This window comes from Oreochromis niloticus, linkage group LG3 (assembly GCF_001858045.2).
Source record: "Oreochromis niloticus isolate F11D_XX linkage group LG3, O_niloticus_UMD_NMBU, whole genome shotgun sequence".
In the NCBI taxonomy this organism is placed as follows: Eukaryota; Metazoa; Chordata; class Actinopteri; order Cichliformes; family Cichlidae; genus Oreochromis; species Oreochromis niloticus.
Window position 1 is genome coordinate 51,556,474 of NC_031967.2, and position 13,690 is coordinate 51,570,163.

General features: G+C 40.7%; 1 protein-coding gene and 1 long non-coding RNA gene across 2 annotated transcripts in view; both read left to right on the plus strand.

Annotated features, from left to right (window-relative positions):
* LOC100692857 (uncharacterized) overlaps positions 1–13,690 on the plus strand; it is a 444,159-nt gene that overhangs the window by 94,538 nt on the left and 335,931 nt on the right. The window lies entirely within an intron of this gene.
* LOC106097480 (uncharacterized) lies at positions 5,947–6,829 on the plus strand. The gene is made up of 3 exons (XR_001223714.1): positions 5,947–6,028; positions 6,393–6,563; positions 6,755–6,829. It is a non-coding gene; the product is annotated as an uncharacterized LOC106097480 (long non-coding RNA).

A 13,690-nucleotide genomic window follows, 5' to 3' on the forward strand; every position in this document is an offset into this window, starting at 1 on the left:
TTTATAGAACATCACATCAGTTACAATGTAGAATCCATGTCATTTATAGTTTATAAAAGACAAAATGTTTACATAAAATCATGACAGTGTTTACATGATATCACCCACTACTAACACTACTTAATTTACTATCAATTATTTCAATTTATCTTCTGAAAAATTACCGCTGTCTATACAGCACAAGACTTAATATTTAACAGGAGCAAGTTTCATTTTCCCTGGTTTTACTACCACACTGTTCACCAAAACGCAGCAAACCTTCACCGTCGTATCCAGAAGAGTCACCTCTTCATCCTCACATGGAAGAAGTAATCTGATTGGCATGGTGGTATATTTGAAGCAGGTCCCTTGTGTAGCGCTGGAACCCAGTCACAATGTTTCATCCATTTCATTGGCTGGTTTGCTGCAATAATGCCAAATAATTAGCAAGTCTATAAATAGAATTAAGTTCTTCAAAATCACTCATTAGAATTTTTTTTTCTAATTTGCTATGACCTTAGAGTGCATAGAAAAGAAAACTAATAGGCTATCTGGTCTTTAAGTGATGGCGTGACGAATCCTGCTTCCGGGCCTAAAGTAGTCTGCGTTTAATATGGGTTTTATGTTGTTAACATGTTTAATGTTTTGTATTGTCTTCTATTTAATCTCAAAAAGCTCCTAAAAGCAGTCAGTGATCACTGTTGGCCTCCCTCGGCTTTTATTACCACTAATCATTTGAAAGCTCAGTTTTTAAAACCTTACGATGTAGCTACAGCTCAGCCCATGCAGCAGTATATGAATGACTAATCCTATTCATCCTTGTGGATAGATTATCTCAATTGTTCTCCTGGCTGAAGTTTGGTCCGTTTAAAGCATCCTGCCATGAAATTTCATTTGTTCCTGATCACGATAACTTTTATCAAGTGGAAAAAAGTTACTGTGTGAGAGAAGTGTTTATATTATGTTCACATAGCTGTGTCGCTAGCGGTCACGTAGCACATCGTTATATACCAGCTAGCCAACCTTCAGTAACCCTACAAACGTCACTGCTGTTTAGTTTTCTGTCTTCATTTATGTTGGAAGTGACAGCAGAGCTGTACGTTTGAATTTGTTTCCAAAATCCCTCAGTTAGGACATGCTATATTGTATTTAGATGGAATCTAGCGAGCTAACTTCCTGCTAATTTCATTTTCATGGATGCCTGGATGATAAACTCAATTGTTACACATGGTAGAGCAGAACACTGATCATTTAATTGATCAAATGAAGGACTTTAGATAGTTTTTCAACTCTCAGTGATGCCACAGTGATCGTGTGATTTATGGACCTGCAGCGGAGTTTGAGCCCAGACACGACTAGTGATGTCAGACTTAAAGACCAGATAAAAAGTGATATGAACATATCTATAACTTACCGGAATGAAAATGTCTGGAGCACACCAACAGATATTTGGAGATGGAAGAGAACTGGATATCAGCTCGTCTCACAGCTGCTATCCAGACTAGACACCTTCTTTTGGTAACATCCGATCCATGAGCTGCCTCATGTTGCTTCCAGGTGGGGAAAGAATGAAAAGATAAACCATTTTCAACCTTATTCCCTTGCCGGTCATGCGATCTAACTTTACAACCGACGGCACAACAAGTGCGAACCACAGCTGGTGTTATCCGTGTACTTTCGCTCCTCTTTCGCTAGCGCCAGAAACATGGCGCCTCAACCAAAAATCATGGCCACGCCCCCTCTCGTGACATCACTCTCCAAAAGCCCTATTAGGCTAATCGTTGTGTCACTTCCGGTATTTCAGACAATCCCTTTCCGTCAAGGATTTTTAATTTGTTGTGGATTTTTAATTTGTTGTGGATTTTTAATTTGTTGCGGTTTTTTAATTTGTTGTGGATTTTTAATTTGTTGTGGATTTTTAATTTGTTGCGGTTTTTTAATTTGTTGTGGATTTTTAATTTGTTGTGGATTTTTAATTTGTTGCGGTTTTTTAATTTGTTGCGGATTTTTAATTTGTTGTGGATTTTTAATTTGTTGTGTTTTTTTAATTTGTTGTGGATTTTTAATTTGTTGTGGTTTTTTAATTTGTTGCGGATTTTTAATTTGTTGCGGATTTTTAATTTGTTGTGGATTTTTAATTTGTTGCGGATTTTTAATTTGTTGTGGATTTTTAATTTGTTGCGTTTTTTTAATTTGTTGTGGATTTTTAATTTGTTGCGGTTTTTTAATTTGTTGCGGATTTTTAATTTGTTGCACTTTGCACTTCCCAGTCACCGTAGGGTTCTTGATTGAAACAGTTGTTTAATACATTTTACATATAAGTCAAGATCATCACACTCAGGATGGCCTCAGCCTGGTTGCATAAGCAGAGAGGTCAATTAAAGTGCAGCGCGAGGATCACACATGCACAGACATACACCCACATACAGTTAGAGAGGTTCATTTGTAGGTGAAAGTTTAATCATGTTTTGCTTGCAACTGCAAAATTGTGCCTGCATGAGTGACAGTTTGTGCAAAACGTGTGCCTGATGTTCCAGACAGATAAGCGTGGGCAGGATGGTGACAGGATGCACCTGCCGACAATGTTCTTTTTAAACTGTGTTAAAAGTCATTGTGGTTTTGATTTGACGTATGCAAGTATTGTATCTGCTTAGTGCATGAAGGGGCGTTGTATTACCCCGACCCTATAAAACTGTGTTCTGAAGTTTTGAAGATCGAGATTTTGATGCTGTCTGCGTACAGTGTCCATCTCCCACGCTGCGTGTGTTTCATTAAAATCTTCGTTGACTCCACCTGACAGGGTCAGTGTGTTATTCTGATCTCCACCATCTCTCTCTCCTCAAAATGAACCTTAACAACCGTTAAGGCATCTTCAGATTGAAGAATGCTGCTGCTCAGGTCCTGATGAAGACAAATAAGATAAGATAAGATAAGATAAGATAAGATAAGATAAGATAACCTTTATTAGTCCAACACGGGGGAAATTTGTTTTGTCACAGCAGGAAGTGGACAGTGCAAAAGTTATGAAGCAAAAATTAGAATACAATAAGAATAAATACAGTACACAACTGTACAGAATAGAATAAAATAAAATACTATATACAGTAGAATAAAAATAGAATAAAATATACAATAAGATAAAAATAGAATACAAATGCTATATACAACTGAGTAAAAATACAGCGATGCCAGGAAGATTATTGCACTTAGTGTTATTGCACATGTGTGTGTTTGATCAGTTAAAGTCTTTGTATGAACACATAAAAATGTGCATGTCTTTCTGTTAAGTGCATCACTGGGTGAGGCCAAACATGTGTTTCTTTAACACCACAGTCATGAAGAGTGTGACACAAAATGTAGATTCAGTTGTGTCACAGCTATTAACAGGACAAAGAGCTTTAAGAAGACATGAACAGCATTATTGTTGAATGTCTTTAACCCTGCAGTGACAAAGTTATTTCAGTGTTTCCTGTTGCTGTTGTCCTGTTTGTGTAAGAAGAGGCTGAATAAGCATCCATCAGTGGGAGGTTCCCATCAGGTGTCTCCACCGTGGACTCCACCTCCAACCCCGCTCTCCAGGATCCACATAAAGAGAGACGGACGGAGAGAGCAGCGTCCTCTTCACAGAGACACCAACAGAAGAATCACCAGAGAGCCTCCTGAGCAGCAGCCTTCGTCCTCCTCATCCTTCATCAGAGCTGCAGGTAAGACGAGCTGCACACCTGGACTCTTGCTCTGCCTCTTGCAACACACATCAGGACGGCTCAGTGGACACATGTCAGAGCTGAACAACACATCAGTGTTAGGACTGTTAACAGACTGCACAACAAACACATCACACACAGATGAAGGTGTGAAAGCTGACTTTTAGTGTTTGATCCAGATGTTAAAAGTTGAGTTGAGTGTTTTGGGGCTGGTGGTCATCATTCCTCCTGTTCTTACTGGACATCAGGAGATCCTTTCCTGATGTGCTTGGAGCACAAAGCTCCACAGAGAATAGATTTGAATGTTTGTCTAATTTATCATTGTTGGAGACAAACTTCCTCAAACTGAACTAAAGTAAAACAGAAACATTTGATTTGGGCCTCCAACCTGTTACATGGATGCGACAGTGCTGTTGGTCTGTTAGTGTTTCCTGTCAGGAACCTCGCTTACTTTCAGCTCCAGCTGAGCTCAACATCCTGGCTTTTTATGCACTCACACTTTTATTTACTTGTTTTATCTGATTCATTATTTATTGTTGATTTACTGACTGTTTTTATACAGTGTATATTTGTATAACTTCTGCAGCACTTTGGTCAACAGGCTGTTTTAAACGTGCTGCATAAATAAACTCTGACTGACACATAAAGTAAAGCCAGCTTTGCATCGTTGGAATAATTTGGTGAATTTCCAACAAGCTGGTGACTCGCCCTCCTGCCCCTCCCTCACTGTTCTTTTTAATAAAGCTTCTTATGTCCATCGTTGATGAGCTTCAGCTGGTTAGCAAACACCAGTTTGTCAGACCTGGACCAATCAACACTGTCAGCTTACAGTGCTGTGATTGGTTGGTGATGATTGAGTAGTCTGGTCAGAGACGTGAGTGTGACTTCTGCCCAGATAAACTGTGATGCCTGAACACATCTTTACTTTATAAACATTTATTTTTACTCTGGAGCCCCGAACGCCTCGGGCTGAAGACACGCCCACTTTAATTTAACCTTCAGAGCTAAAGAAAGCTGCTGCTCAGGTCCTGATGACAGAAACCTGTGAACACGTCAAAGCTGACAAAGTGTGTCACATGACACTGACAACATTGCTCAGTGGACACAAAAACACTCAGAGAGTTTTTGTGTTTTTACTGAAAAAAGTGTTTTGGATATTGTTAATGTTATGTTATATATGTTATATGTTGTTATATAGAGCTGATAATGTATTATGTCATCTATAAGTTTGTCTTTGTGATATTGCTGTAACAAGATTTGTGTTTGTGTATAATGTGACACATTAAACACTTCAATAACTGATTTTTGTCTTCTTGTTTTCAGCAGAATCACAAACACAGCACAGGTTGGTTTTCCACAGAAACACAGCTCATGTTCATGTTTATGCTCGAGGCAAGTACTGAACTCTGTAAGCTAAAAGGAAACAATGTTTGGTTTGATAAATCCATAAACTACAAGTGAAGTGAACTTGTTACAAACAGGTTTACAACACATGATCATATTTTATTCTCTGGATGGTGAAGTCAAAACTTTACATTAGTGAAATTAAACTTTCAGAGAAAATTTTAAAGATACACGAACAGATACAAAATACACTAACTGTGTTGCAGGTTTCTGGCAGCTGATTGGCCCTCGTCAACATGCTCCGCCCTCTGCTCTTCCTGTGTGCTCTCATAGCAGTGACAGGTAAACACACACACCTGGCAGCCATTTTGTCCTCACAATACTCGACTGCAAAAACATGAAAGTGACGATGAAGAAAACTTTCATCCTTTTTTTTCCAAGATTTTAAATTATTCTTTAACAATAAAGTAAAACAAAGAGACAAATATGCAAAAACAATAATTCACAGAAAACAAACAACAATCTCCTCCTCCAGAGGCATCTTCAACCCTCAACATCCTCCAATCAGAGAAAAAAACATGTTTAGATTTACACAGAAAACAACAACAAACCAAATGGATCATACGGTTCATATTATTCATTAAATCAAAAAATACAGTTAAAGTTGAATAATTGATTATCTGCTTATTAAAATGACATTTATGAATAAGTGACATAAAGTCTCTGGTCTGTTTTCTGTGTTTTCAAGAACAGCTAACTGATGATGTCATAGTAAAGCTTTACACTGATTGGTCAACACAGTTTAATCCCTTCATGAAGTCAGTTTTTCAGCCTGCAGCTCTCCCTGTTTGTCCGACCAGCTAACAGACTGTAGCTCACAGCTCTCATGTGTCTCTGTGTCTTCAGATGCTCAGACAGTCACTTTATTCATTGAGTCTTCAGTGTTGAACATCAGCTCATGTCCCATCACGTATTATGGACAGAAGTACGAGCAGCTCTATGTGAGTAGGATGAAGCCTGATGTTGTAGCAGATCTTTGTGTTTCCATCACTGTTGCTGTTTAGTCTCCACCTGTGGCAGAGATCATGTTTGCAGACTGAGTGAACATCAGCAGTTCATGAAGGTCACACACTCTCTGTTCCCGGGTTCAGGCCCTCAGAGGGCAGCTGGCTTTAAGCTCAGAGTCTCATTAATGTCCTCTGCAGTGATGCTGAGTATGTGAACATCAGCTGATGCAGCTTCCTGAAGCAGAGCGAGAGCTCTGACTGAAACCTGAGCAGCTCTGACACCAACAGTTCAGCTGTAAATGACTCAAAGCACAAAAGATGTTGATGTTTGACTCATTGTGTCTCTGATTTTCCACAGGTGAACATAACATCTGGAAATGTTGCCGTCTGTTTCAACGGCTTTTTCAGTCCTGAAACTGGAGGTGACTGTGTTGTGGAGCGTTCAGTGGGCACAGACAGTTTTTACTTTAAGATATATTCATTCCCTTCTTATGTTGATTATTGCGACTTCCAGATATATTTCAAAAATGTGAGTGTTTTTCTGTATCACACAGTTAAATGTGACTTGTGTCACTTTTCACTGTTTTACCACAAATTAATCGTATAAACACTGCAAAGCAAAAATAAAATTTGAGGTTTTATCACATAAAACACTTTTGTAAAAGCTTTTAGAGGAAACTTCCTGACAGTGTCTGAAACTTTTCTGTTTCCTCGTTACAGATTTATTTGGTTCATTATATCAAAGGCACAATACCACATCTGTACTCGTACATTAAAAACTCTGACCCAACGGTGAGTCTCTGAGTGTTTATAAACAACTTTACACATCTGTTAATGTTTAAATACTACATTAAATACTTTCTAACACAAACATCGTTGTCTCTGCTTTGTTGTTGTAACATTGATTGTGTTTGTTTCTGTCCAGGTGTTTGAGGTTCAGGTCGGTGGAAACACAGTCAATACAGTGACTGCTACTATTGCAGATGCAGCTTATTACTTCAGCACCAGTGGATGCAGACACTCAGGTAAGTGAAACTAAAGCTCCAAACTTTGTGATTCTGTAAAATTGAACTATTTGAATGTTACGGTGATGTTTGTGCTCACAGTTGTTAAATGAGTCAGTGATCTGTGAGTGTTTGAATTCCTTCAATCCTCAGGTCAGATGTATCAACCTGGTACAGTGATCAACTCTCCAGAAACCTGCTTCAGTCTCACCTGTGATGAGACTGCACACCTCCACACCTCCAGCTGTGGTCCACTGGAGCGTTGTCAAGGCAACAACATGTAAATATGTCTTCTTTGTATTTAAAAGAAAGCAGAAAGTGTTAGTATTGAATCAGCAGTGATTAAACTCATTTCAGATCAGAGCAAAGAGCTTCTTCTTCTTCTTCTCAGTGAACAGTGAGTTTGATAAAAGGCTCACACTTCACACACAGCTGCTGATTCACAGCTGGATTATTTGATGAATCAGGTTTCAATTAAACCCCTTCTGTTTGTCTGGCTGGTGTTTCCTGTAGCACCACCATCAGGTTTTTCTCTGATATGTCTTGAACATGAGAGCTCACCCTGGTGGCTGCAGCTCCCAAGAGCAGCTTATTAAGATGTTCATGGTTGGATTTTTTTTTTTTTTTTTTTTTTTTGATGACCAAGATATGTCCTTCAGTGCACATATTAAACAAATATGTAAGCATGCATTTTCTTCCATTTGTGCAACATCTCTAAAATTAGAAATATCCTGTCTCAGAGTGATGCTGAAAAACTAGTTCATGCATTTATTACTTCCAGGCTGGACGACTGTAATTCATTATTATCAGGATGTCCTAAAAACTCCCTGAAAAGCCTTCAGTTAAACCAAAATGCTGCAGCAAGAGTCCTGACAGGGACTAGAAAGAGAGAGCAGATCCCTTCACAGGGCTCTAGACTAACTTTTTGCCACGGTTGCACAGGTGCGCCCAACTTGTTTTTCTTAGGTTCATCAGCACAAAAATTGCACCCAATTTTTTCAACTGCATTGCTTAACCCCACTGTTTTAAATGTTTACTTTTTTTAATTGCTGTCCATACAGACAATATTGATTTGTAAATTATTAACTAACAATCTCATCAAGACAAAGTTCTTTATTTAGAGCAAAGTTCTACAAGAACGATAAGTTACTGAAAAAGTGCTTGTGCTTACAGTGCGTTGGCACTTTGGCACTCGTTAGCAATAGGCAATGTTAAACTGAATCATCATCTCGGCTCCTCTGACAACCTGTTTGCTGCTGCCTGCTGTTGAAGGACAGTGAGGAGAGGGAGACTTGGGCAGTGCATTTATCACAGCATATAATGTGTTTTCTGGATACACTGGTGCTTTTTCGGTGTTTCAATTTGAAATGTATTAGCACCAGTCACAAATGCAGTATTGTCGGTCATGGGCTTTCCACACTCACAACAGTAAAGGCAGTGCATCATGTTGTTAACTTTACTGTATCTTAGCCAGTGAAACTGGTCAAGCCACTCTCTTCCAAATGTATAAACGTCCCCCTTTTACGTTCAGTGGGCTCTGGCTCATGTGGCTCATTATCAGAGGTGTGAGCATCACAGCAGATGCCTTATTGTCAAAGTAACTGAGGATAAAACACAGAAAAACATGAAGGAGATTTTCCTGGCCTGATTTTTATAGCAGATAACCTTAAAAATATTCTGCATAGATCGAAAACTGAAAAAAAAACCATGACTCAACATATAAAATTACCTGATGCTGCTGAAGTGAATGTTACAGAGGTTTTATTCAAAACACTGCTAAGGATTTTGCAATTTAGCATCGTTTTAAAACTTTCTTCGGTATTAAACAGCAGAAATAAGGCTTTCTTGTCAGAGGTCATTTTTGAAAAAAAAACAGGTGCTGTCAGCGCTTGTACACAATAGTGTGAAATAAGCAAATGAAGGGGAGAGAGACAGAGCTGTGCATGAAGTGTGATTTTATTGTGGTGGAAGCTAAACAGCAAAGGTAATTAATGAGGATGTTATCAAACGGGAACAGCAGTTTGGATCTTCTTTTGTTGCTGGCTCAGTGAATTTTGGTTGGAGAGTAAAACAAACCTGCAGCTCAGAATCTGTGAGCTGTTTCAGCCCCGACAGCGTCTCCATGTTCGTCCTGTCGGGAGAGAAAGCCGACATCTTACAGCTTCAGATGCGCTCTTTGTTTACGTCTTTGTTTACCTGCTCTCATTTGCTGTTTTTGCTGTTTGGTGGTTGTTGAAATAGTTTTGTGAATTTCTGGCAAAATAATTTATATTTAAAAATCGATTCAGGATTTAATAAATAAATATCACCTTATTCAAGCTAAAATCCATTTTAATTAGAAAGTTATTGAAACCCAGCCCTACTACTCACCTCTGTCTATCTACCTGCACTTTCAAACGTACACACACGTAGGGAGACAGAAATATCTGGAACACAACCAATCAAAGAGGTCCCGCCCCTGACTATCTGTGATTGGTTTAGACCACGATATGGACATAATGTGTATCTGTTGTTGACCACACGGAGACTTTCAGAGTTGTGGAGACTTTTTTTTTTTTGGGACTGAATGGCTGGTCGCACCGAGACCTCCACATATGCACATATGTGACCTAATTGGTCGCACTTTAGAGCCCTGCTTGATTGACTAACAGGTTTCCTCCTGTTAAGATAGCATATATCCTTCAAACTGTGGACAAAGTTGTTGCAAATAGGACGTGACATGATTGTTTTCATTCTAAGGTCATAGGATCTTTATGTCTAAGTGACTGTTGTTGTGATTCAAGGCTATAAAAACAAAACAAAACTGAATAATGTTGAATTTTCTGCCTTTATCAGCTGCATGTTGGCCTCCACCTGCACTGTGACCGGCCCCACTGTCATCAACGTCCACGGCCAGATTAACTCCATCCAGGATCGGTGTGCGTACTCTCTATTCTCGACTCCGTCACTCCCAGACTTCCATGTTTTGGGGAATTTCAGGGACCGCCATCGTAAAGATGTGAGCTTTTTGGACAGTGTGACGCTGCATCTGGATGGGCATTACATTCACCTGGAACAAGGTGGGAGAGTTCAGGTAAGCGACCTACAGCCACAGTTCATGTGTCAGAGTGGAGTCTGATCCAAAGTCCTCCCTCATCCTCTGCTGAGTCTCCTCTCATCTTTCTTCTCAGGGCTGTTAGAAGCAGTTCTTTCAGAGCTGCTGAACTCAGTGGTTGTTGCTGTGAAATCAGCCTGTTTGTGTGTTTGACATGTTTCACTCAGTGTTTCCTCCACTTTGTCTCTGCTGTGATGCAGCTGGACGACTCCACGCTGGTGTGCAGCTCTCTAAGGACCAAACTGGAGTCACCGCCAAGCTGTCGCTCTCCAACCTCACCATCTCTGTCTTCTTTGATGGCGACACCGCACAGATCCACTTAGAAAGTACAGAAGATAAAGTTTTATTCATGTAACATAAACTGTAAACTGTGCTGTTATTTATTCTTCTGTGTTCGTCCATTTTGAATATTGATGCTGATCTGACTCATTCTGTCCTGATCCTGTGCAGGACCTGCTGGTTCATCTGTGGAGGGTCTGTGTGGAAACTCCAGCAGGTCTCTGAGTGACCTGAGGCTCTCTGAGTACAGCTCCACCAGGTAAGACCTCATCACAAGAGTCCCTCTGACTGCTGCTGCTGATGTTGCAGATATTCTGTTTGTATGAATGAGCCTTAAGGTTGTTGTTTGTGGCCCCCTAGCTGTGAGATGCAGTACAGTGAGACTGCTGACGGCACGATCGACTGCAACAGTGTGACTGAACGGTGAGCAGATCCACACAGCAGGAAACATCTTACCACTTTATTTCTAATTCACTTTAAAACAACATAACAGCTGAACAAAGTCATGTACAAAAACATAAGAGAACCAGAAATAAACTTCAAATCAGCATTAAGTTAAGATAAAATAAATGTTTATTAGTCCCACACGTGGGAAATATTTTTGGTCACGGCAGAGAGTACAAGTTAAGAGCAGTAAAAATTAAGAAAAACACAATAGCATAAGATGAAACATAATTACATAGTATGAAAAATAAAATAACATTGTGATGGAACGAGTTAAAAAAGCAAGAGTCAAAGGTTTATTAGAAAGGTAGGGTTTTCATTTATTTAACCCCCACAATTTTATTTACAAAAGTAATAAATGTTGAACTCATAAAAGAGGTAGGGCAGAGAACTGCAATCTTAACAAACCAAACAACTGCCCAAACAATCGTAACTGACCTAAAGAGGAAATGACACACAGGGGTATATATTATAGGGGTATATAATACATATATATATATATATATATATATAACACCCAGCACGCCCCTGCGGGCGGTCAATCCTTTAAGCTCGGGTCCTCTACCAGAGGCCTGGGAGCTTGAGGGTCCTGCGCAGTATCTAAGCTGTTCCTAGGACTGCGCTCTTCTGAAGAGAGATCTGAGATGTTGTTCCCGGGATCTGCTGCAGCCACTCGCCTAGCTTGGGAGTCACCGCACCAAGTGCTCCGATTACCACGGGGACCACCGTCACCTTCACCCTCCACATCCTCTCGAGCTCTTCTCTGAGCCCTTGGTATTTCTCCAGCTTCTCGTGTTCCTTCTTCCTGATGTTGCTGTCATTCGGAACCGCTACATCGATCACTACGGCCATCTTCTCATGTTTGTCTACCACCACTATGTCCGGTTGGTTAGCCACCACCATTTTGTCCGTCTGTATCTGGAAGTCCCACAGGATCTTAGCTCGGTCATTCTCCATCACCCTTGGGGGCATCTCCCATTTTGACCTTGGGACTTCCAGGTTATACTCGGCACAGATGTTCTTGTACACTATGCCGGCCACTTGGTTATGGCGTTCCATGTATGCCTTGTCTGCTAGCATCTTGCACCCTGCTGTTATGTGCTGGATTGTCTCTGGGGCATCTTTACACAGCCTGCACCTGGGGTCTTGCCTGGTGTGATAGACCCCAGCCTCTATGGATCTTGTGCTCGGTGCTTGTTTGTGTGCTGTCATGATTAGGGCCTCTGTGCTGTCTTTCAGTCCAGCTTTGTCCAGCCACTGGTAGGATTTCTGGATATCAGCCACCTCTGCTATCTGCCGGTGGTACATACCGTGCAGGGGCCTGTCCTTCCATGATGGTTCCTCGCCTTCCTCCTCTTTCTTGGATTTCTGCTGCCTGAGGTATTCACTGAGCACGCTGTCAGTTGGGGCCATCTTCGTGATGTATTCGTGGATGTTCCTTATCTCATACTGGACTGTGGTGCTGACACTCACCAGTCCCCGGCCTCCTTCCTTCCGCTTAGCGTACAGGCTCAGGATGCTGGACTTGGGATGAAACCCACCATGCATGGTAAGGAGCTTTCTTGACCATGACCTGGTTTCCAATGTTCCATTTAGCTCTTCTTTGTAATTCCTCTCCCATCACACTTTTTTTCTGCTTTCCAGCTCCCCTCGGTTACTGATATTTCAGATCTCATCTGTAAGTCAAAACCTTCTACTTGTCAGCTAGACCCCATTCCTACAGTTTTGGTTAAGGCATGTCTACCTTCTTTGCTTCCCCTAATATCTGCCATCAACTATTCTTCATTTACCACTTGAACTGTTCCTCCTTCCCTCAAAATTGCTGCCATCACCCCAATATTGAAAAAAAAAAATGGTCTAGATCCCAATAATTTTGAGAATTTTCTGCCTATTTCCAATCTACCATTCCTTTCAAAAATTCTTGAGAAAATAGTTGCCACACAACTCCACTCACATTTAACCAGTGTTGGGACTAACGCGTTATTAAGTAACGCGTTACAGTAACTACGTTATTATTGTGGTAATGAGCACGGTAACTAGTTATTATGCCAAAATGAGGAACGCGTTAATTGTTACTGGGATTTAGATAGGGTCGTTATTCGTTACTTCTTGTGGTGGCTATCGCGGAGCTTCCACAGATTCAGTAACATTAGCAAGTGGTGGAGGCCAGCAGGTGGATGAGGGAAAGGGGAGGCAGGAGGAGCAGAGACCCGAGGCAGCCGCTGGTCCGAGTGTCAGGTGAACTGAACTTCAGGTAAGAAGTTATGACCTGCAGTCTATCGGAGTCAGATATAAACCAAGTTTAGGTGGAGTTTATTTTCGTTATGCTGACTTTTTCGTACTGCGTGCTAGCTAGCATGACGGAGTTTCTATACAGCTGGGTGGGTGCTATGTTACTGATGTTGAACTTTATTTTGTTCATACGGTTTATTATTAGAGTTGCCAACCATCCCGTAAAAAAAGGAATCGTCTGTATTCAGATAAAATATTACGCTTTTCGTATTGAGGTGAAAAGGAACGCAGTTTGTCCCGGACTTCAGCTACAATGAAAAAGACACAAAGCTGGAGTTATTCTGTGTCTTTACAATGCAGCTACATCTTCTCTCATTCTTTCCCCTCCCTCTACTGTTTCTACTTCAGTCATGCAACTGATCAGCTGATCGGCTTTTCTGTCGCAAGTCCTGTCTCTCTTGTCTCTTGATCATCTCCCCTCACCCTGTGTATGGCTTAACCCCTCTAATGGTACACAAGCACAGGTGAGGTCATAAATGGCAAGAAGTAAACATCCTCCCTAAATAAGGACAGAGAATCTTCACATAGGGTTTCTGCAGTTAA